Source organism: Octopus bimaculoides, chromosome 18, assembly GCF_046866305.1.
Source record: "Octopus bimaculoides isolate indiv1 chromosome 18, ASM4686630v1, whole genome shotgun sequence".
NCBI classification, from domain to species: Eukaryota; Metazoa; Mollusca; class Cephalopoda; order Octopoda; family Octopodidae; genus Octopus; species Octopus bimaculoides.
In genome coordinates, this window is record NC_142945.1 from 28,820,633 (window position 1) to 28,844,632 (window position 24,000).

Below are 24,000 nucleotides of genomic sequence, written 5' to 3' on the forward strand. Positions count from 1 at the left end.
TCATGTCACAGTTGCAATGTACAAATGGTTTTCCAACAGGTTTGGTTCCAGTTACTAGCTCTCCATACAAGATGTCTTTGGGACTATTTTTTCATTAAGTTGACATTCGCCTGAATGGTTTTCAATTGTTTTGCTTGAGGCAAATCATTTGCATTAGATAGTGGGACAGCATCCCAAACAAAGATGTCCTTAAACAAGTAGGAATTCCTAGCCTATTTACTATATTCTTCAAAACAGAAAGCATTGTAATTAGCTATTATTGGTCAAGGTTAGGCTAGTGGGGTTTGCTTTGTCCAATGGCAAAATATAACAGCTCCTTATTATTAATGCATAGTTAGCATGAAAGACTGTATCACCCATGAGTAACCTTTGTGATGATTTCTGTCATGGACAGTGTCCATTGTTATGTTTGAAAACAAGAAATTATATTCAGTAATGTCATTATATTCTGAAGTGTTTTAGATTTGATGTTAATAAGGAATATTTCAGTTATGTTTTTGTTTTTAGAAATAATTAGAAAAACTTAATTGTTACATTTTACTTTATATTTTTCAAACCTAATGACCAGTATATTAAGTTTTAGTGGTGGGTGACCCAATACCTATATTATGCTTATATCTATCAATTTATCTACTTGTTAGTTATTATAGTATATATTTGGGAGGAATTAATAGAATTGATAAGGCACAATGGTTTGGATATTGGCCTTTTTATATGTGGATTATATGTAGTACTGCAGGTATTAGTTTTTGTTTTATAACCTGTGCATTTCAACTAGTAGTTCTTGAACTGGATGGCAGCAACCCCTTGGGGACATTTTGAGCCCACAAAGGGGTGGTAGTCATCAGGAAGTGCTATCAAGGTCGTGATGTATTCTGAGAAATAAAATATTTAAATCAGATAAATTATATTTTAAACCAATTTTCTTTGTCAGGATTAAAATGTGAGAAGGGCATTGTCTGTAAATGTGTGATACAACTGACATTCCTATCATTACAAGGAAGGGAAGTCCTTGAGAAATGGTTGAGAAATGATTCAGCATTACTACTGGACAACTGTTAGGTAAACAATGAAGTATATTACAAATATAAAAAAGGGTATACTTGAGCTTCTGTTAGTCAAATATCAAATCTGATATTTTTAAGCATATTACAGCTGTTATTTTAATATGCTACCTATTGCTTTTCAAACATAATGATTTGTTGAATATCTTGAATTATTTTACATATGTTTTCATCTTGTCTTAAAGGTAAACAACTATTGACACATATGTTTGGGTCATTAATACCTCTTTTACTTGTTTCAGTCATTTGACTGCGGCCATGCTGGAGCACTGCCTTTAGTTGAGCAAATTGACCCCAGGACTTATTCTTTGTAAGCCTAGTATTTATTCTATCGGTCTCTTTTTACTGAACTGCTAAGTTACGGGGACGCAAACACACCAGCATTGGTTGACAAGCCATGGTGGGGAGACAAACACAGACACACAAACACACATACATATCATCATCATCATCGTTTAACGTCCGCTTTCCATGCTAGCATGGGTTGGACGATTTGACTGAGGACTGGTGAAACCGGATGGCAACACCAGGCTCCAGTCTGATTTGGCAGAGTTTCTACAGCTGGATGCCCTTCCCAACGCCAACCACTCAGAGAGTGTAGTGGGTGCTTTTACGTGTCACCCGCACGAAAACGGCCACGCTCGAAATGGTGTCTTTTATGTGCCACCCGCACAAGCCAGTCCAGGGGCACTGGCAACGATCTCGCTCGAAAATCCTACAGGAGCCAGTCAGGCGGTACTGGCAACGGCCACGCTCAAAATGGTGCATCTCATGTGCCACCCACACAAGAACCAGTCCAGGGGCACTGGCAACGATCTTACTTGGCTTGCCGGGTCTTCTCACGCACAGCACATTTCCAAAGGTCTCGGTCAGTAGTCATCGCCTCGGTGAGGCCCAATGTACGAAGGTCTTGCCTCACCACCTCAGCCCAGGTCTTCCTGGGCCTACCTCTTCCACGGGTTCCCTCAACTGTTAGGGTGTGGCACTTTTTCACGCAGCTATCCTCCTCCATTCTCACCACATGTCCATACCAGCGCAATCGTCTCTCTTGCACGCCACAACTGATGCTTCTAATGTTCAGCTTTTCTCTCAAGATACTTACACTCTGACGGGTATTCACATTGACATTACAATATATATGTATATATATATATACATATATATATATATATATATATATATATATATATATATATATATATATATACACACACAAACGACAAGCTTCTTTCAGTTTCCGTCTACCAAATCCACTCACAAGGCTTTGGTCAGCCCGAGGCTATAGTAGAAGACACTTGCCCAAAATGCCATGCAGTGGGACTGAACCCAGAACCATGTGGTTGGTAAGCAAGCTACTTACCACACAGCCACTCCTGCACCCAGTAATAATATTTTAATTAAAATTTAAATTGTGATGAATGTTGCTCTTTGCTTTAAATTTTTTATTTATGCTTAAGTTAATGTAAATTTAAACATAATTTCATTATATAAATCCTTGCCTTCTTTAGTAATTTCCATAAAAATTTAGCATAAGGCGTCTACTCAATGCAGATGCAAGATGGGATAGGCTAAGAGAATGTGGATAATAAACCACTCTGCAAAATTAGGTTGTTTGATTATATTAATTGCATTTTTTTTTCTTTTGTGTAAAGCATGTGTTGAAGGCATTTATAAAATGCCATTTGGTGAAAAGGTGTTTGTAAAACACAATTTGGTAAGCTACAAAGGTTTGAGAACCACTAATTTAAACTGTCAGGAGTAAGTAGTAGATCATATGGAAATGTTATCTACTATAAATCTTCTCTGGAATATGACTATTGTCTTTTCCTGGGGGAGATTTATCTTTTGTCCACTTCACTTCCTGAAACCAGTCAAGAATGACCATTAGTCCTTAAGGGTTTAAGAGACATTTACATGTGTTATTTGACTAAACTCTCATTGATTGTATGTAGTTGTGCTGTTGCTGTTAGTTAACTCTAGGTCAACTTTGATTGAGCAGACTTGTAATCAAAGGCATTTCTGTCATAGTCATATTGTCTTTTTAGAGTTTTTAGGGCACATTGGCCTATGACACCTTCTTAAAAATTGTGTGACATCATCTGAGGAAATTTGGTGGCTGCAAAAGCTCAACGTTGCAGTTAAATATAATTTGGAAAAGAGTTAGCTTTTAGACAATCACAACCAGTATGTTCATCATAATCCTTTTCGAGTTTTCTTATTCATGCTAGTCTGGAATAGATGAGTCTATCATACAGCAACAGCAAGACACATCAACCTATATTTCTGATAACTAGACAGTTTTTCTATCCTTTTACTCTCAGAAGTTTTGGTAACTTAATGTTGCACATCCAATAATCTATTTTAGATCATTCCTCAGCAAGATTTTCTGTAGTCAACATCTAATGCCTGTATTTTACTGCCATACAAGATTATACTTTCTATACATACTTCATATTGTCTTCTTTTTGTGCAAAGCAAGATATTCTTTCTTACCAACATATGAAAAATATCTCTAAACCTTTTCACACCTCATTCACAGCCTAGCTAACATACTTTAACAAAAACGAATCTCCAGCATTAATTCAACCATTTAGCTCAACAATCTAGCTAGTTGTTCTGACAAGCGATCCAAGCAGTTTGTTTGTCTTTAGTTTATGCTGCAGCTGTTGCTAACTACTCCATTGCATTCAGTGTTACTAATGTTCTGATTTCTTGTTTGTCTGCCACTACCATTTTTTTCTATACTTTTGTTTACATTGTATTGAGTTCCTACAGAGTCTATATTTTCCACATGCTACTATACTAGGTGTTCTATGCTGCATTATTTATTACACTGACTCCAATCAGCTTTGCCAATTGTTGAACTATTCTCACACTTCTTCAATAGATTCTATAACAAGAACTAAAATGTCAGCATTTAAAAGTTCACAGGGCCATCAATTTTTGAACATTTGAATGATAGTTTAAAAGAGAAAAAACTGAGGTGAAAACTCTGATAGATCTATCTATAAGTAAAATTTCTCATAAGTGGCCCAATTCCCTTATCACCCACCAATTTAGAAAATGTACTAATTTTTCAGGAGTTAGCACTAGACTGATAAATACAAAGCTGAGTTTTTAAAAATTTTTCATTGACTATTTAAGTTCCATATCCAAATAAAAACCCAAATAATACTTGAATTTACATATCAGTCAAGCTCAAAAAAATTAGGTTCACATTTTCACTTGATTCATAGAAGATTACTTGGCTAGATAAATTTAATGTTGCAGGATTGTAAACTAATGCGAATCATGTTTCTTCAGTGAAGACCATAGATTCTACATAAACCAGCATAACTATATTATAGGCAATAGAATTCTTTGATATATTCAGCATTGGGATATTCCAAATGTGATCATCATAAAAGTGATTCTTCTTGTTGGATAGTAGAGCCTCATATATGTAAGTTGAAAAACTTTGATAAAATAAAAGTATCCAAGCAGCTAGAAGACAAAACTCACTTTGGGGTGTTTGAAATCTATGAGAATGGTAAAGAAGTGAATAAGTCACATAACTGAATCTTGAACATATCTGAGTTGGTAGAATATGTATTAGAAGGCAACCATCTTCAGATAATCCAATAGTTTTGTTTTAGAGGAAACTCTCAATCAAAAAAGAAATGGGAAACAGGTGGAGTCCATAACTGAGATAACATTGCTGTGGGATTCTTACACAAGATATGCTTGAAGGTTTATGTAATATCCAGAATAACAACATTACTTTCACTGGCATTCTCAATAATAAGTGGCCATTGTTATGTAATGTAATAAAACTAGTTTTCTGTGAATAAAGTTCTACAGAAACCAGTGAGTCACAAATGGGACTGAAGGGGATAAAAGAAGGTGAGGGTCAATTCAAACTGATGTTTACAATTTAATGTTGATTAAGGAGTAATGGAAACACGTAATTTGTACCATAGAAAAATCAAAGCTTGTATTTCTCTCTGATAGAATTCTCTGTATATTACATGTTATTTCACTGAAAGCAATTCTATACTTCTTGAAAAGCTGATATTGCCAGAAGATTCAAGATACTTTAACAAAATGTCACTTTTTCAGATACTTGTACAGAATGTCCTTAGATAGTTGCACAATTTTCAGATTGTTGAGGTTACTACTGAAAAATAAACACCATTATTTCTTCTGTATTAGCATAGTTGACTACTTCTCAGATGAATCAAGAATAGCTGCTTGAAGTGCAAAAGGGTCGAGATACAGGGATATAAAAAATATCTGCTTGTAATTTTCAGTGCATTCAGTGCATAATTGTATTGAACCATTACTGTATTTCTATGTAATTTTAACAGTGTCACATGTGTGCACTCTGAGACTGAAATTGTACAATTTACATTGCTTACTAAGATAGTTCAGCTGTTGAAGATATTCATTTAAAGATATACCTGGAAAGTATTGGTTTTTAATTCAGCATATATTTTTGTAGAATTTGTATAGAATAATTATGACAGTTGTTGAAAGACAAAATTTCTTTAATCTGAAGTTGATGAAAAATATAACAGTGTTTTTGTTGGAGGTCCATTATTTTTTCAGCTTTACATCAAATATAACTGGCAATGACAGTTGGTAATTAAATTGCAGTAGAATTTGACAATAGTTGTTGGCAAACATTAAATAACTTAAGCTTTAATCACAAGGTTTTAATTGATAATTTTATAATACAAATAAAGCTAGTATGTTGGTTTCAGGAGGTGCGGGAAACAAAAAGTGAAACAAAATCAAACAAGCAATCATAAATAGTTTGTTTACAGGAAAATGCTACAAAGTAAAATGGCATAACAGAAAATCGTTTTCAATGTCTCTTGATTTCTCAAAATTTTAATTTGAAATTCACTATTGTGTATTATCATTTCTCCTTCTGCTTTAGCTATGTTTTATGGATTAATTATTTTCAAGACAGGATCTGAAAACTATAGGTAGGAGTTTTGAGAGGTTATTGGTTCCTTGCTGTGAGACTATGGGTTTATGATTTTGCTTCAGTATGGAATTCTTCAAACTGAAACTGTTTGTAAATTTTTTACAATTATTTCTTACCTGTCACAATATACATTTTCTCTGCTTCACCTATTGATTAGTATTTATATAGTAAACAGGTTAATAGTTTCTTGATGAAGTTACTTGGAAAAGCCCCACATCATGCAATCTCACTATTAGTTATTTAGTGGACTGTTGTTTGAGCTATCAAGTAATGTTAAATGATATCAACTTATTGTCACAATCTTAATTTTAGAGTTATCTCTAATCATTCTTAAATAAAGCTGTTAGCGTCAAAGTTTCAGATAAATTTTATGTGAAATGAAGTTCTGTATCACTTATAGGTTGTAGGTATTTCTCAGTCTTTTGTTTTTTTTGTTGGGATTCATTTTAATTACTTTACATTTTATCATCAAACAGGAAGTATTGTTTTACCTTTAGATTTTTTTTTTATTGAATGTCAAGTTTTTCTTGGAATCTGTTGAAAATTTTCATTTGTATTGATAGAATTTTGGTGAACTTCATGGGCATGCACTGAAGTCCTTATAATATACATTTCATCAACCAACGTTGGTTGAGAGACATGCTTTTGTCGGATAGTATTTTTATGGAATCCATCCCTTGCAATGAAATAAAAAGTTTCAAGAGACAGCCTAGTTTCAACATTCTCAACTCTAAAATATAGTTCTAGAATGTCAAACAATTCGCACCATAATTTAAGTGGATTAGAATTTCTTAACATTTTTAATGACAGCTGTTAAATTAAATCACATGTTTTACGTTCTGTAACAAAATATGCTTTCAAATTTTCATCATACATGTGTTGTATCTAACATAATTTTAATTATCATACAACATACTTGTGAAGTGGATGTTAAAGCAGCAAAGTGGTTGCAATTTATAGTTGTGTCTCTGTTTAAATATAATGCTATATCTAATATAACTTGAGGTATCACCAGTTATAGTGTTATATTGCTTATTATCATTAACTAAAGTAGGCGAATTACTCAATAAAACATGACATAGTGCAATAAATCAGGATATACATCTTATTTGAGGAAACTTTAACAATAAGTTTTGCTAACACTTTTGGAATGTTTAGTTAAACAAGTAATCAGAGGAAAATTTTAAAAAGAAAATAAAATGATTTTGTATATATACATGCATAAATATACTAATTAAAATAATGTTGAAATATAATACAATGGATTAGCTCTTAGATTCACAGTGTGTGAATCCTGGATTCCTGATTTTATACAAATGTTTAATTACTTTATTAAACAAGTTGTTTAATTATGATTTCAGTTTTGAATGGCTGCAATCTTGTGGAGAGTATACTCTTTTTAAAAACTTATTTTGTCAGATCCTAGAGATATGTGTATGCATGTTAAGATGTATGGATGGAGAGGATGCAGAAATACATGTTCTAATGACTTACTCAAGGAAGAAATAGAAGTACTTATGATCTTTTTTAGGGCTACTGTGATGGATGGGAGAAAAAGATTATTTTATCCTAAGACAGATCTAAAATTACCTAAATGTTTGCAAAATACCCAAGGGCCAAGATGGTGGTGGGAAACAGATTAAGATTATCAACCAGTTTGGTGTATAAATAGATATAAATAGATAATAATTAATATAATTTTTAAGTATAAAGCTCTGCATTTATATTGAAGTTGGGAAGAAATAGTTGATTATGTCAACTTCAGTACTTAATTGGTACTTATTTTATCAACCCTGGAAGGAAAATTTAACCAAGCAGAATTTGGAGTCAAACTGTTAACAATGGCAACTAAATATCAGTGAATAGTAATAATAATGATTTTGGTAATATCGATCTTTTATTATTGGGAGTGCTGTTACTTGAGTTTCCAAGTTAAACCCTTCACTGAAGATATGGCTCATGTTGGTTGACCACATACCCCCCATGGTCACAGCAGATGAGAATGTTTCTTGTGGAGATGGGCACTGATTGGGACTCTGCTTGACAGGTTGCCTGGGTGGACTCAGGAATATACTGACAAATTGTGAGTGCAGCAATGCTTTGCAATAGTACATGCCTCCACATCTGACCTGATTCCTAATTAAGATTTCTATATGTAACATTTTGAAATTTGGAGTTACCTTGGACCAGAAAAGAATATATTTTACTTCAGTTTAAGGTAAAAGATAATCTCATAATCTTTGTAGGCTGTCTCAGACTAATTAATTTGATGCAATTAATTTTCAACTTGAACTTTCAGTTGATGAACAAGTAATATATTCCATGGGTGTTCTAGGGAATATTTTAGGCTAAGAATTTAGCAGAGGATTTTATAGGGGTGATGAAAGTAGGGAAATCAGGCATATCAAGTGGTATACAATTTACTACTTCAGAGGAGTGGGAATTGTTATGGTAGTGCTACATTGCATTGGGGAGTTGTGGTGAAAGCTTGCAGATAGTTTGTTGGAGCTATTTTAGATACCATCTAAGACAGGTGTATGTAAAGCAGTGATATCTTTCTAGACAGGCTAACAAAACTCGTATGCATTGAATTAATCCCTGATCCTAATTTTTGCAAAAGAAGCTGTGGTGTTTCCATGTAGACTGGAAATTTACTAACCAGACATGCAAATTTGAAAATAGACATTAGAATTACTTCAAAAGAGTTAATTAAATGATAAACACATCAACTGAGATACTTTCAAAAGAGAATCAACTTTTCAATAAGAGTCATATTGTTTCTGTATTCAAAGAGAATGAAAATGTACTTATTTTTGATAAGTTACTTATTTTTTGAAGTGATGTTACATTGATCAATCCATAATTGGTAATGAAATGGAGTAAGAAATTTCCAAAATTTCTGTCTAATAACAGTTTGAAAGAGAAAAACTGTAACATCATTTAATTTTGTAGAGAAATGAAACTATATAAAAACAGAATTTGACATTACAAAATAACAACTGATATTATCATGAAAGTACTTTTCAAGAAACTGAACTAACAAAAGTATGGATGCAGACTAGACTCACAACCACATGATTCCCAGATTAATCTCACTGGACAAGTATCTTCATCTACAGCTTCAAGTTTACCAGAATCTTGTGAATGGAAATTGGTGCATGCAAACTGTGTGGAAGCCTGTTGAGTGTGTGTGTGTGAGAGAGGGAGAGGGAGAGAGAAAGAGAGAAAGTGTGTGTGTGTATGTGTTTGCATAGTTGTAAAAGAACTGGAAAAAAATAATCAATACTAGTATTATATATATATAGTCTAGGGAAAGTCATTCTCTTTTAGTGCCATATTATCTAACACACTCACCGGTTTAGTTTCCACTCATTTACTTACTTAATTCTTCTAAAATTTTCATTGCACCTTACAGTAGTCATTGACTCTGTCTGTTATCCAAGCCACGTTCTTTTTTGGGTAAATTTACAGTTTCACACCAGACTCAATTTCGGTACTAAATAATTTTTTTCTCTTGTTTTTTTTTTGGGGTGCAATCGTCTTAGTTGACCTCATAAGCTGTTGGAAATGCATTCTTCCTGTGGAAAACAGAGGGGTGGGAGTGGGGCAGAACCTGGGAAATTCCTCTTCCCAAACTCGGTTCCCATGTTTTTTTTTTTTGTTGCAATCATCTTAATTGACCTCATACATATAATCAGTTAATTCCATTTACAGATTGTGTATTCTAATTAAAATGTTTATGTTTGGTTGTTTGCTGGAATTGAGCAGATTAGCAAACGTCATTTTGCTGTTCCTCTGACTGGTTAGAAGCGTGTCAAAGTGACATTGCTTTCACTAATTCAAAAATACATCAAACTTGGCTCAGTTATCTAGTGATTCTTCGGCAGCTTACAAAGATATATAAACATTGGGTTATCAACATTACATGATAAACCACAACGAATATTTTGTTGATACTACTCATGCACACATCCACACATCCACACACAAAATATTGAACGTTTTTGGTGAGATTTAAAAGAATGGGTGATAGACATTGCTGATTCATCGTTTTTGTGACTTGTCAAAACTGCATACCCGAAATGAAGTCCGATGCTGCTCAAGCTACTTTTAATTCATATTTGAATATATGTGTATGAAAGAAAATTTTGATGCATTTTTCCACATTTTCTCAGTATTTCCACTACACACACACACACGTGGGTGTGTGTAAATAGTTATACGTATACAGAATGATTCATGAAGTGCAAGAATCTTATCAATAAGGCATTTCGTCGTCGTCGTTTAACGTCCGCTTTCCATGCTAGCATGGGTTGGACGATTTGACTGAGGACTGGTGAGACCAGATGGCTACACCAGGCTCCAATCTGATTTGGCAGTGTTTCCACAGCTGGATGCCCTTCCTAACGCCAACCACTCAGAGAGTGTAGTGGGTGCTTTTACGTGTCACCCGCACGAAGGCCAGTCAGGCGGTACTGGCAGCGGCCACGCTCATCTCGATCGAGAAACCTCATGTGTCACCCGCACAAGAGCCAGTCCAGGGGCACCAGCAACGATCTCGCTCGAAAATCCTACAACAACCCCACACAAGAGCCAGTTCAGGGGCACCGGCAACGATCTCGCTTGAAGAAATTTCATGTGTCACCAGCACAAGAGCCAGTCCAGGGGCACTGGCAACGATCTCGCTCGAAAAACCTCATGTGTCGCCCGCACAAGAGCCAGCCCAGGGGCACTGGCAACGATCCCGCTCGAAAGATTTCATGTGTCGCCCGCACATGAACCAGTCCAGGGGCACTGGCAACGATCCCGTCCCGCTCAAAACATTTCATGTGTCACCCGCACAAGAGCCAGTCCAGGGGCACTGGCAGCAATCTCGCTCGAAAGATTTCATGTGTCGCCCGCACATGAGCCAATCCAGGGGCATTGGCAACGATCCCGCTCGAAAGATTTCATGTGTCGCCCGCACATGAACCAGTCCAGGGGCACTGGCAACGATCCCGCTTGAAACATTTCATGTGTCACCCGCACAAGAGCCAGTCCAGGGGCACTGGCAACGATCTCGCTCGAAAGTTATCATGTGTCGCCCGCACATGAGCCAGTCCAGGGGGACTGGCAACGATCCCACTCGAAAGATTTCATGTTATCATTCTTAATATATTCTGGTAGATTTGAAGATGAATATCTAACCATTATTGTCTTATTGTCATCAGTGAACACCTCCCCACTTTATACAATGTGTGTTTATAATTCTCATGATTCACCAGTGAAAAGAGATTTTGAAACACTAGTGTATTGACCTCATTGTGTGTCTTTTCAATGAAAGCTACCCTACTGGATTAAATACAACAGTGATCAGATATTCACATTCAAATCTGCCAGAATGTATTAAGAATGGATAGATACATTATTGCTTGGATTCTCACTGTTCTATGTAAATTATTATCTCTTTGGGAGACATCAGCATGCATTGGCAAATAATTTGTTTGCTGATTCCTATACATGAGAGCTTGTGCTCTTGTTAGATTCATAAGTCCAGCAAGGTAGCTTCAAATGAGAAGACAACAACAAGATTGAAACACCATGGTGTCTCAAAGTCTCCTTAATCTGGTAAATCATGTTTGTTATGAACAAACATTGACTAAAGGGAGGTGTTCCCCATTGCTGTAAAACATGTTTGAATCTGCCAGAATGTGTTAAGAATGAATAGATAAATTGTATATATGTACGAAACGTCATACACTCTCGAAACGTCATACACTCTCTCTTTCCTTTCCTGAGCGTCCAATAATACTATCCATATCACGTCCTCACTTTGTTGTTTTTTTGTTTTTTTGTTATTGTGTTTTTGAACTATATATATATATATATATATATATATATATATAATTAATAATATCGAAGGGTAATAAAAATATTAGAAATTTCTACTGCCAGTGGCCTAGCGTGTAAAAGTTTAGTCCATAGACTATATATTTTTCTTCATATAAATACACTGTACATTTAAACACAAGAGGTATCCATCATAGGATTCCCTCATATATGTGTGTGTGTGTGTGTGTGTGTATACATACATACCTACACACACATACACACCCACACACACATATCAACATCATCATCATCATCTTTGCTTAATGTCAATTTTCCATGCTGGCATGAGTTTGACAAGAGCTGGCAAGACTGGGAACCGCACCAGACTACATTGTCTGTTTTGACATGGTTTCTACTGCTGGATGCCTTTCCTAATGCCAACCACTTTACAGAGTGTACTGGGTGATTTTTAAGTACCAGCACCAGTGCTTTTTAAGTGATACCAGCACCAACAGGGTCACCAAGCACCTTGCAAGACAAAATCCCCTCAACTGGGTGTGGGGAATAGTATTGAAGGTGGGGGGGGGGCAGTATTGAGATGATTGTAGCAAATGCTGGAGAGAAATACAGGAGAAGCTTAGAGGCAGGGATTGCAGTAGATGTATGAGGGCATTGAGGGTGATAGCAGATAACTGAAGTCTTTACAATGGAGAACAGCACAGGAGAGAGAAAGCACAGAAAGGAAGTGATTGGTGGAGACAGTAGGCAAAAGAAGCTAATGGAAGTGGTTTTGGGTGGAGATAGACAACTGAGGAAGTTGGGGGAATGTAGTAGTATGTGCCTATTCTGCTCTCAGGTGATGGAGAAGTGATGAGTGTTAGGGGATGAAATGTGGGGACGAAAGGTTGACAGGAGAAGGAGAGGATGGATGTGGGGGTGGGGCAGACACTGTCATGGACAAGCATTGCCAAGGTGGTTTTATATGTGCATATATTATATACATATATAAGTATATATTATATACACTAGCAGAAAGACCTCTGGGCAGTTTTCCACTAGCCACTTGATAATATTTTCACATTTGATTCAAAATTCTAATAATTTTTATATTTTACGTCTAATTATTTCTTTGTATAATAGTGCTCACTTGCTTAGTAAATATTGCTTTCATTATTTCATCACAAAGATTGCTTTCATTATTTCATCATAGTCATAATCTTTCTTTTGTAAACAAACATCATGGTAGTCCAACAACAGAGAGAGAAGCAGTTTGTCAAGTTTTACCTTCCCCTCAAAACAACATAGAGATTTCAATTCAGCAGCTCATCTGTAAACTTTGCAGTGTGTGTGTATGAGAGAAAGGGGGGGTAGTGAAAGAACATTGCAAACAATGTATGAAATAAACATGAAATGAAAAAAATCGTATAAATAAAAGGGTATTACTACAGATGTATATGCCTTATAACATCCAGAAAAATGGATACATTTTAACAAAATTTTCTACAAATACCGCTTAGATGTTGTAGCTTCAGAGTATATGGGGATTTATAGAAAATAATTTTTCAGGGGGGTGGAGAGAAGAGTTTTGGAAAATTCACACGATCTGACTTTTTTTCCTCATAACTTTCAGGAAGATGGATATCTTTTAATGAAAATTTATACAAATCCCTTTCGAACAGCATAGATTATAATTATAAGGAAATTTGTGGGGGAACATTTTTTTCAGGGATTTCCCCCATTTTTTTGAAGCCACAGCCTTCGAAATGATGGAGTTGGTCGGAGGCGGGACATCTTTGTATGAAAAAGTTTTGAAAACTCTTTTTTTTCATACCTCCTCCTTCATCATATTTTGGCCATTTTTGTTTTGAACTCCAAAACCTTAGGAAAAGCATTTTTGGCAAAAGATTTTCAAAAATTGTTAATATTTCAGAGGGAAAAGTGAGTGATTTGGCTGTTGTTTCTAGCACATCTAAATGCAACCTTCCTCATTTCTTTATCATTCTCACATGTACTGATTTTTTCCAATATTCTTCCCCACCCATAAATACATTTATATGCTATAAAAAAGAAAATTTGAGAAATTATGAATATTTTGCAATCCCACTCCCTGCTCCTGATTGTTTCTGTTTAGAAATTGAAATATTGGGGGAACCTGAGAAGGTCATGGCTGGCATTTATTCTCAATGATTGAAAAAAATTTTGGAGATGTACTTCCATAGCAAGTGACTTGATCTGAGATCGTGTGCTGAAACAAAAACAATTGCAGCGTAGATGTTTGTAAGCCATTCAAGAACACATAAAAACTGTTAAGCTCCTTCATTGGAATTTCAACATCAACAACAGGGTATGTATGTATGTATGTATGTATGTATGTATGTATGTGTGTATGTGTGTATACATGGAAATTTGTATGTTTTGCTTTATATATTCTCTTTGCATATTTAGATATACTGATATATATTTAAATGATAAACTTCTGGAAAGTTTTACAGGTTTTTACAGTTCCAGTGATGGATTGGATCTGTAGTCTTCAAATTAGCTTTCTCCTTTCTGCTTTTGAGAAGCCTAATTTCTCAAGATTGGTATTTAGGCAGTGTGTTACATATCTCAGGGCCTCAATAATTACAGGTATAAGCGTGAACTTGTAATCTGGATAGAGTAACTGCAGATTTCTCAATTGTTCAGCATCGGTATTCTCTTTTTCACTGATCTTCAACTTTATGTTAACATTCGCTGGGCAGTTAATTTCCACAACTGTACACATACATGTTAAGATGCATGATATTAATATATGTATATGTAATTATATATAGTTTTATGAGTGTACATACATTTATATGTATGTACATATGTGTATTTTAGCATGTGTTTGTGGGTATGAGTGTGTATATGCATGTTCATATGTGTATGTGTTATGTATGTAGGTATGTATGTATGTATGTGTAGATAGATAAACGTATATATGTGTATACTGTAAGATTATACGTATATATGTGTGTGTATACGTGTTTATATGATTGTAAGTGCTTGTACATATGTATAGGTAGTTTTATGTTTGCATGTACGTATCTAAGACATTGTATGTATTCACCGTTAAACGGGGTGGGGGCTGAAAGGAACATATATATGCTCCTTTGACGGAGTAACAGTTATATATACAACTTGAACAGACACACATATCAGTACATAAACATACATTTACATGTACATACACATATACACACATGCGGCCATGCCTACCCACTTACATACGTAAATGCTCACATACATACATACATACATATATGCATGCATGCGCATGTACACATATACATACATACATGCATGCATACATGCATACATACATACATACATACATACATACATGCATACATACATACATTCATACATATACACAAGTGAGTGGACAAACAAAAGAAGGGCGCTCAACACATTTATTGGGAGTTACATGTATGGATCAAAAGAGTTTGATTCAAATTCCTTGGTACTTTAAATTTCAAAGTGTGATGCTAATCCTCAGCCATCAGAAATTTGAATGAGAGATCAATTCGAGAAAGTCAAATGTTATAACCAGTAGATGGGCTGCAATTTGTCGAGAAAGGTTTGATGTTGGTATTTCAGCAACAACAATTACATGGAAAATACTGCATGATGAACAGGAAGTCAACCATGTGGTAGACAGGAATTCGGTCATGTGATTGGAGAGGAAGTAGGAAGGGGTGGTGTGATGTGTTTGTGTGGATGTGAAAGTATATACGTATATGTGTGTGTGTGTGGATGTACAAGTATATACGTATATGTGTGTATATGTGCTTATATGTCTATGTGTGTGTGTGTGTCTGTATTTATGTGTGAGTGTGGATGTGTGCATAGGTGTACATACACATATGCACATACAACATATATATATATATATATATACGCACACACACATATACGCACACATACACATATATGCATAAATACACACATACACACACATACATATACGTATATATAAGTGTGTGTGTGTATACAAGCACACACACAGGGTGCACTTCCACATCCATGTGTGTGTGTGTGTGTGTGTGCGTGCATATGTATGTGTGTGTGCACGTGTATATATACTTGTGAGGGTATGTACAAGGAGTGAGAGTATGTGAGAAGGCAGGCATGAACAAGCACTGGGGATTGGTTATTCGCAGTCCTGCTCATGGTTGTTGACAGTGATCTTGGTGTAAGTGGTGCAGGTGGTATATCTGGGTTGTAGGGTCCAGTGGCTTGAAATTTACCACTAGGGCATACCCCTGGTGGCAGCAATAGGATAGATTGTACTTCTCTTTTACTTGTTTCAGTCATTTGACTGTGGCCATGTTGGGGCACCCCCTTTAGTCGAGCAAATAAACCCCAGTACTTATTCTTTGTAAGCCTAGTACTTATTCTATCGGTCCCTTTTACCGAACCGCTAAGTTATGGGGACATAAACACACCAACGTCGGTTGTCAAGCGATGTTGGGTGGGACAAACAGACACAGAAACATATACACACACATACATATACATATATATACATATACAATGGGCTTCTTCCAGTTTCCATCTACCAAATCCACTCACAAGGCTTTGGTCAGCCCGAAGCTATAGTAGAAGACACTTGTCCAAGATACCTCGCAATGGGACTGAACCCGGGACCATGTGGTTGGTAAGCAAGTTACTTACCACACAGTCACTCCTGCGCCTATATATATATATATATATATATATATATATATATATATATATATATATATATATATATATATATATATATATATATATATATATATATATATATATATATATATATATATATACATATATACATATATACATATATATATATATATATATATATATATATATATATATATATATATATATATATACATATATACATATATACATATATATATATATATATATATATATATATATATATATATATATATAGTTTTAGGGAAAATAACCAATTTTCAAGAACTCATCGATGAAAATTACCTGTAATTTTGGATTTTGTCCCTAATAATATTATTATATATATATATATATATATATATATAGTTTTAGGGAAAATAACCAATTTTCAAGAACTCATCGATGAAAATTACCTGTAATTTTGGATTTTGTCCCTAATAATATTATTATATATATATATATATATATATATATATATATATACACACACATATATATATATATATATATACACATCATGTTACATATTTATCATATCATACCTCGATGCTGTGTGGACTACAATCCCCGACAGGCCGCTGGTATTTATAGTGTTAAACATTTTCGGTATGCAAATTAGGGACCCCTTCAAAGAGTAACTGCTGCATTTGTTGAGTATATAAACAGTTTGGTTACATGTTTCTCTGGAGACTGTCAGAATGATGTAGATGCCTCTAATGAGAACCCAACAAGGTTTGAAAATCAATTTATATATGCACACACACATACACATACATACATACATATACACACACTCACACATAGATAAGTTTGTGTGAGTGTGTGCACACGATGTATATATACATGTATGTATATATATGTATACAAATATATATATATATATATATACAGTAAATCCAATATAAATTATAGATCTGACTCAAGGTTGATTCCAGGTATGGCATAGGTATCAAAGAACACAAATGTGGTTTAAAATTTATTACAACTGTTTCAGTAGCAAGCTCAGATAACATTTTAAACATGCGTAAACAGGCAAGGTAAAACCTAGAAGATGATCTATTCACCAACTAACTTCCTTGCAACACCTGAACTAGTTTTGTGCCAGACATTTGTTGACAATTCCTAGGCCTTCCACATCATTAATTTTTTTTTTTTTTTGCTGCTAGATAGTGTAAAATGGCTCTAATTACAATGTTTTCACCATTTATTATCAGATTTGTAAAATAAAGGATAAACAATTAATTTTCATATCTTATGTATGAAAATAAAGAATAAACAAGTTGTATCAAATTAATGATACCATATCATGATGCGTGTTACCAAAAATCATCAGTGAAAATCTGAAAAGAATTTTGACTCAACCTGATGCACATATATACATTCACACGCATGCGCATACACACATACGCACATGTGTGCACACACTCACACACACACACAAACTTATTTATGTGTGAGTGTGTGTATATGTATGTATGTGTGTGTGTGTATTTATTTGTCTCTTCTAAACACCATAGATGCTAGTGAGATGCATTTTTCATGTCTTCTGATCTATTTGGTTCTGTACTGCTAAGAAACATAAATTCTGTGATGTATTCTATTCCAGAATCATCCAATATGATACTTTCTTTGCTAAGTGATAGCAACTTGCTGCACATCACACCATTTATTTTCATGACCCATTTTTATATTTATTTGTTTAGTGGATATTTTCAATTTGTTAAAGATTGTGAATATTAAGCTTAACATATCAAATATCTTTGTAGAGCACATCAATGAACACCAAACTTTTATGAGCCAAGACTTTCAGTTTCTTTAATGATGCATTTTAGAAGCTTATTGGGAATGGTGGGTGAGAGTAGGCATCCTAGTCTCAAATCATGCATACTTTTTGATATGTATATATGTGTGTATGTCAAGGTAGGTGAAAGTATTTAATTCACTGTACATTAAAAAGTAAAGTAAGAATGAATATGATGTGGGTGAAAAATATCAGTTGAAGTTTAATATTATTTTTCCATTTTATTGACTAGCTATCTTAGTTTCAAATTTGAGCACAAGGCCAGCAACTTCAGAGATGGGTGTAAGTTGATAACATTGACTTCAGTGCTCAACTGGTACTTATTTTATCAACCCTGAAAGAACGAAAGGAAAAGTTGACCTTGGAGGAATTTAAACTCTTACTCTGAAGATGGACGAAATCCCACTAAGCATTTTTCCCAATATGCTAATGGTTTTGCCAGTTTCAAAGTTATACTGAAATAAAATGACTACTTGTTAAGTACTTCATTGAGAAGTACAGCTGGTGGCATTCACATCTTTGAGAAAAGAAATTGTAGAGACTAGTGAGCCAATTCTAGATTAAAGCATAAAATCTCAACATTTTTTCTAACAGTCTGCTGCCCACTACCATGCCAGTGCTACATAAAAGAGCATCAGTGTCAGTGCCATGTAAAATACACAGTGCACTCTGTAAAGTAGTTGGTGTTAGAAAGGACATCCAGCTGTAGAAACCAAGTCAAAACAAATGCCTGGAGCCCGGTGCAGCTGTTTAGCTTGCCAGATCCAACCTCTGCCAGCATGGAAAACACACATTAACTGATGATGATATATATATGTGTGTATGTGTGTGTGTATGCATGTGTGTGTGTGTGTGTATACACACACATATGCATAGATATGTGTGTGTGTGTTTATATATATATATATATATATATATATATATATATATATAAATATATATATATGTACACAGAGTGCAGTGAATATATTGTCATCTAAATTACACAAAAATGAAAATAACACTGACATCTCATTTTAACAGATATATTTACCAAAATTACATAAAAATATGTAAATTTATTCAATAAAATAACCATTGGCTTCAACTGCAGCCTCCAGACCACTTCAGAATATCCTGCAACTCCTCTGGATGGTCTCCTTGTTTAAATTGGTGGATGCTGCCATAATCCTTGCCTTCAGTTCATCTTTGGTGTTACAAAGAGTTTTGTTGGTCTCTCACTCAACTGCGACCCACACAAGGGGGTTGCAGTCTGGGGGAGTTAGGTGACCAGATATTATGGCTGATATGGTCGTAGAAATTGTCTGACAATCACGACTTTTGCTTGTATGGCATTGTGCAGAATACTGTTGCCAGACATAAGGTCTTCCAGTAGCCCCACTAATTACTTATATATATATATATATATATATATATATTCTTTTATTCTTTTATTTGTTTGAGTCATTTAACTGTGGCCAAGCTGGAGCACCACCTTGAAGGTTTTTTGTCAAACAAATTGACCCCAGTACTTAGTTTTCAAGCCTAGTACTTATTCTATCAATCTCTTTTGCTGAACTGCTAATTTACAGGGATGTAAACACACCAACACCAGTTGTCAAGTAGTGATGGGGGAACAAACAAAGACACACCCACATATGCAGACATATAAATACATACATACATTCCTCACCCTCTCTTACTATCCTATATATCTCTCTCTCCACCCCTACACACTCAATAAACTATATAAAGAGACCCCACCACAAGGTTGGCTCAAAACAATTTGACAATCCTACATGATTAGGTGAAAAGCGCTTTATTTAATTTATAAAACATGTGACATTAATAAAAATCTGTAAATGTACAAACATCCAGATTTCTGAGTACCTTAATTTTTTTCTATATATGTATGTATGTATGCTTCTTACAGTTTCTGTCTACCAAATCTTCTCACAAGGCTTTGGTCAGCCTGAGGCTATAGTAGAGCACACTTGCCCAAGGTGCCATGCAGTGGGACTGAACCCTAAACCATGTGGTTGGGAAGTAAGATTCTTATCACACAACCACACCTACACCTATATATGTATGTGTGTATATATACATACATACATACATATATATATATATATATATATATATATATATATATATATATATGTATGTATGTATGTATGTATGTATGTATGTATGTATGTATGTATGTATGTATGTATGTATGTATGTATGTATATATGTATATATATATATATATATATATATATATATATATATATATATATATATATATATATATATATATATATATATATATATATATATATATATATATATATATATATATATATATATATATATATATATATATATATATATATATATATATATATGCGGGAACAGAAAACAAATGAAAGAATGAATATAAAATGAATTAAATTACAATGAATATGAAACAGTTTTCTCGGTCCCGCTCCGAGATGAAACCATGATTTCTTTTTTACAATTAAACATTCTTACAGTCTTTTCTTTTTTGGGATTGCTCTTTTTCTTTTTCCTTTAAATTATTTAACAATCTATTTTTTCCTCCTTTTTTTTTTATGAAACACAAATTTTACTCACTTGCTTTTAAACGTTCATAAAGCGTTTCAAATCTTCTAATTCCATGACCGGTGGGAACTTGTCAAACTCGACTTCAACCCTCAGCAGGTCCATGTAACTTCCAAACATCTCTCTCAATTTCTCGAGTCTCTCTCTATCTATGACTATTCCTTTAGTGTTTTCCGGGTGTTTTCCTGGTGGCAGCTTTACTCTTATTACTGATTTATATTTTACAATCTTTTTCTCTATTTCTCTACTTTTGGTATACGTGATTAAATGTCACTTGTATCTCTTCTTTTTCACTTCTGCTTGCTTCGGCTCCTGTCCTGATCTGTCCGGGCGTGCAGAAACATTCATAACCAATTTTATAAACGCTTCCTCTTTCTACCTGTTGCTATGCTGTTTTTTCTGTGTGCCTTCTTTCACTACTACTTCTGTTGGTGTTTCGCACCTATTTCTCTTTTCTTCCATCACAATCTCTTTTAGCCTTTTTTGACTGTCTGGGGGAGAATTCACCTGTTCCTTTCTCTTCCTCATGTTTACTTCTATGAAGGGTTCCTTCACTCTATCTGTCTCTTTTATTGGTACTACCTCTTCGGTATTGTTTTCTTCACTTTTCTTCTCCTCTTCATTTTCCTTCTCGGGACATCTTGCTTTCATGTGCCCTTTTTTACTGCATAGGCAGCAGGTTGGTGGTCTTCATTCTACTGTTATTCGAAGTCTGGTGTCTTCCGGGAGTACTTTTTCCTCCGCTACACTATGCAAGTCCTCCAAAGACAACTGCATGGTCACTTTGAGGCCATATCCCCACCAATTGACCTTTTGGGTCCTCGTTATCTTGAGGATTTCCACCCCCTCCTTTATATCGTGTGTTATGATTACCACCAGCCATTCTTCCTTAATTTTGGGGGGCACTCTTCCAACTCTCACTCTGGCAACGCATTTGCCACAGTACGTCGGGAGTAGTATCCATTTCATTGTTCGTAACGGGTTCATGGAGTGGTTTATGGCATCTTCTTCATTGCCAAACCTTACTTCCACTGTGCCATACTTTCTTCCATGTGTATAGAATGTGGTCAATTTTTTAACTTTTTCGAGGCATTCCTCTATTTCTTCTGTTGGGGTAAACTCTGTCTTGCTCGAGAACATAGACAACGTTCTGTATACTACTGTCCTCTTCGCAATGTTATTCATCAGCTCTTCTGGGAGAGTCAGCTTTAGACTGGCTCCCTCCTCTCTCTCTCTCTCTCTCTCCCCCCTCTCTCCCCTCTCCCCCTCTCTCCCCTCCCCCCTCTCTCTATAAATATATATATATATATATATATATATATTTTGGACCCCCTTCAGTCATGACTTACCATAGGATTGCACCTAGAAAGTTACCCTCCCAGGCACAAGTCTTGGCAAGGTTGTTTATGGAAGACCAGCAGTCACCTGTGCATACCAGCCTCCCCTCTCCACGCCACCAGTGTTATCCAAGGCAAAGGCCGATACAGCTTGGCACCTGTGACATCACAACTCATTTCTACAGCTGAGTGAACTGGAGCAGTGTGAAATAAAGTGTCTTGCACATAACATGCAGCCCAGTCTAGGATTCGAACTCACAACCTCACGATCGTAAGCTCGATGTTCTAACCACTGAGCCATGCGCCTTCACACACACACACACACACACACGCACATATATATATATATATATATATATATCCTAGTGTGATCATTGCCAGAGCAGCTGTCTGGTTTCTGTGCCAGTGACATGTAAATAGCACCATTTGAGCGGGATCGTTACCAGCGTCGCCTTACTGGCACTTGTGCTGGTGGCACGTGAAAAGACATTTGAGCGAGGTTGTTGCCAGTGCCGCTGGACTGTCTCCTGTGCAGGTGGCACCTACAAAAACCATTTTGAGCATGGCCATTGCCAATACCACCTGACTGGCCCTCGTGCAGGTAGCACATAAAAGCACCCACTGCACTCTTGGAGTGGTTGGCATTAGGAAGGGCATCCAGCTGTAGAAACTCTGCCAGATCAGATTGAAGCCTGGTGCAGCCATCAGGTTCGCCAGTCCTCAGTCAAATCGTTACAACCCATGCTAGCATGGAAAGCAGACGTTAAACAATGATGATGACGATGATGATATATATGTATGTATATTAAACATTTATATATACTATATATATATATGTATGTGTATATATATATATATATATATATATATATATATATATATATATATTTATATATATATATATTTATGTATACTATATATATGTTATACATACATATGTATATATATACATTTATATATACTATATATATATGTATATGTGTGTGTGTGTGTGTGTGTATATATATATATATTTATGTATACTATATATGTTATACATACATATGTATATATATTATTTATATATATTATACATACATGTTTTTTAAGCTGTGATGGGTTGCATAAGCTGCCATGATTCAAGTCATTTTTATTACTCCTGTGGCTGTTGTAAGACTCTAATGCTTGTCTGATATAAACACTTAACCCACCTTCCTCGAGTAATATGTCAGCACGTTTTGTGATGCATTAACTGTTAGAAAAATGTCTTTATCAATTCAAAATTATCAAAATATAGGAAAACTGGTTAAAGTGTCTTAGTGTAGTCATATGCTGTCTTATAAAACTTTCTTTTACATCAGCAGTAGCTTTGATATTAGAAAAGTTGGAAATAAATCTTCAATAATAATATATATCAAGTTGAAATATCTTGAAATATCTTCCTTTGATTTGGAACACAATAGTCCATTACCTTTTCTAAAAGTCCTTTGAAATATTCACTTCTATGAAATCAATGCTTGTAACATATGTTATTCTCAAGAAGCATAAACCAAAATGCCATCTTGGTATATAAAAACACCTTTTATGCACTTTAAATAGTGATTCTATGCAATGCTGGAATATAGAACAACTGTTCTTTAATCTCATTTACAGCTGATTTACTAAATAAAGACCACCACTTGTATTTATAGCACACAGCTTTCTTGACTCTTAGTCCAATTCATTTTACCAATAAGT

The 24,000-nt window shown here is 34.9% G+C and overlaps 1 protein-coding gene and 1 pseudogene across 11 annotated transcripts in view; one reads left to right on the forward strand and one right to left on the reverse strand.

The window, feature by feature from the left end:
- LOC106867760 (3',5'-cyclic-AMP phosphodiesterase 4C) overlaps positions 1-24,000 on the forward strand; it is a 702,494-nt gene that overhangs the window by 367,734 nt on the left and 310,760 nt on the right. The window lies entirely within an intron of this gene.
- Positions 20,852-22,158, reverse strand: LOC149132029 (uncharacterized; annotated as a pseudogene).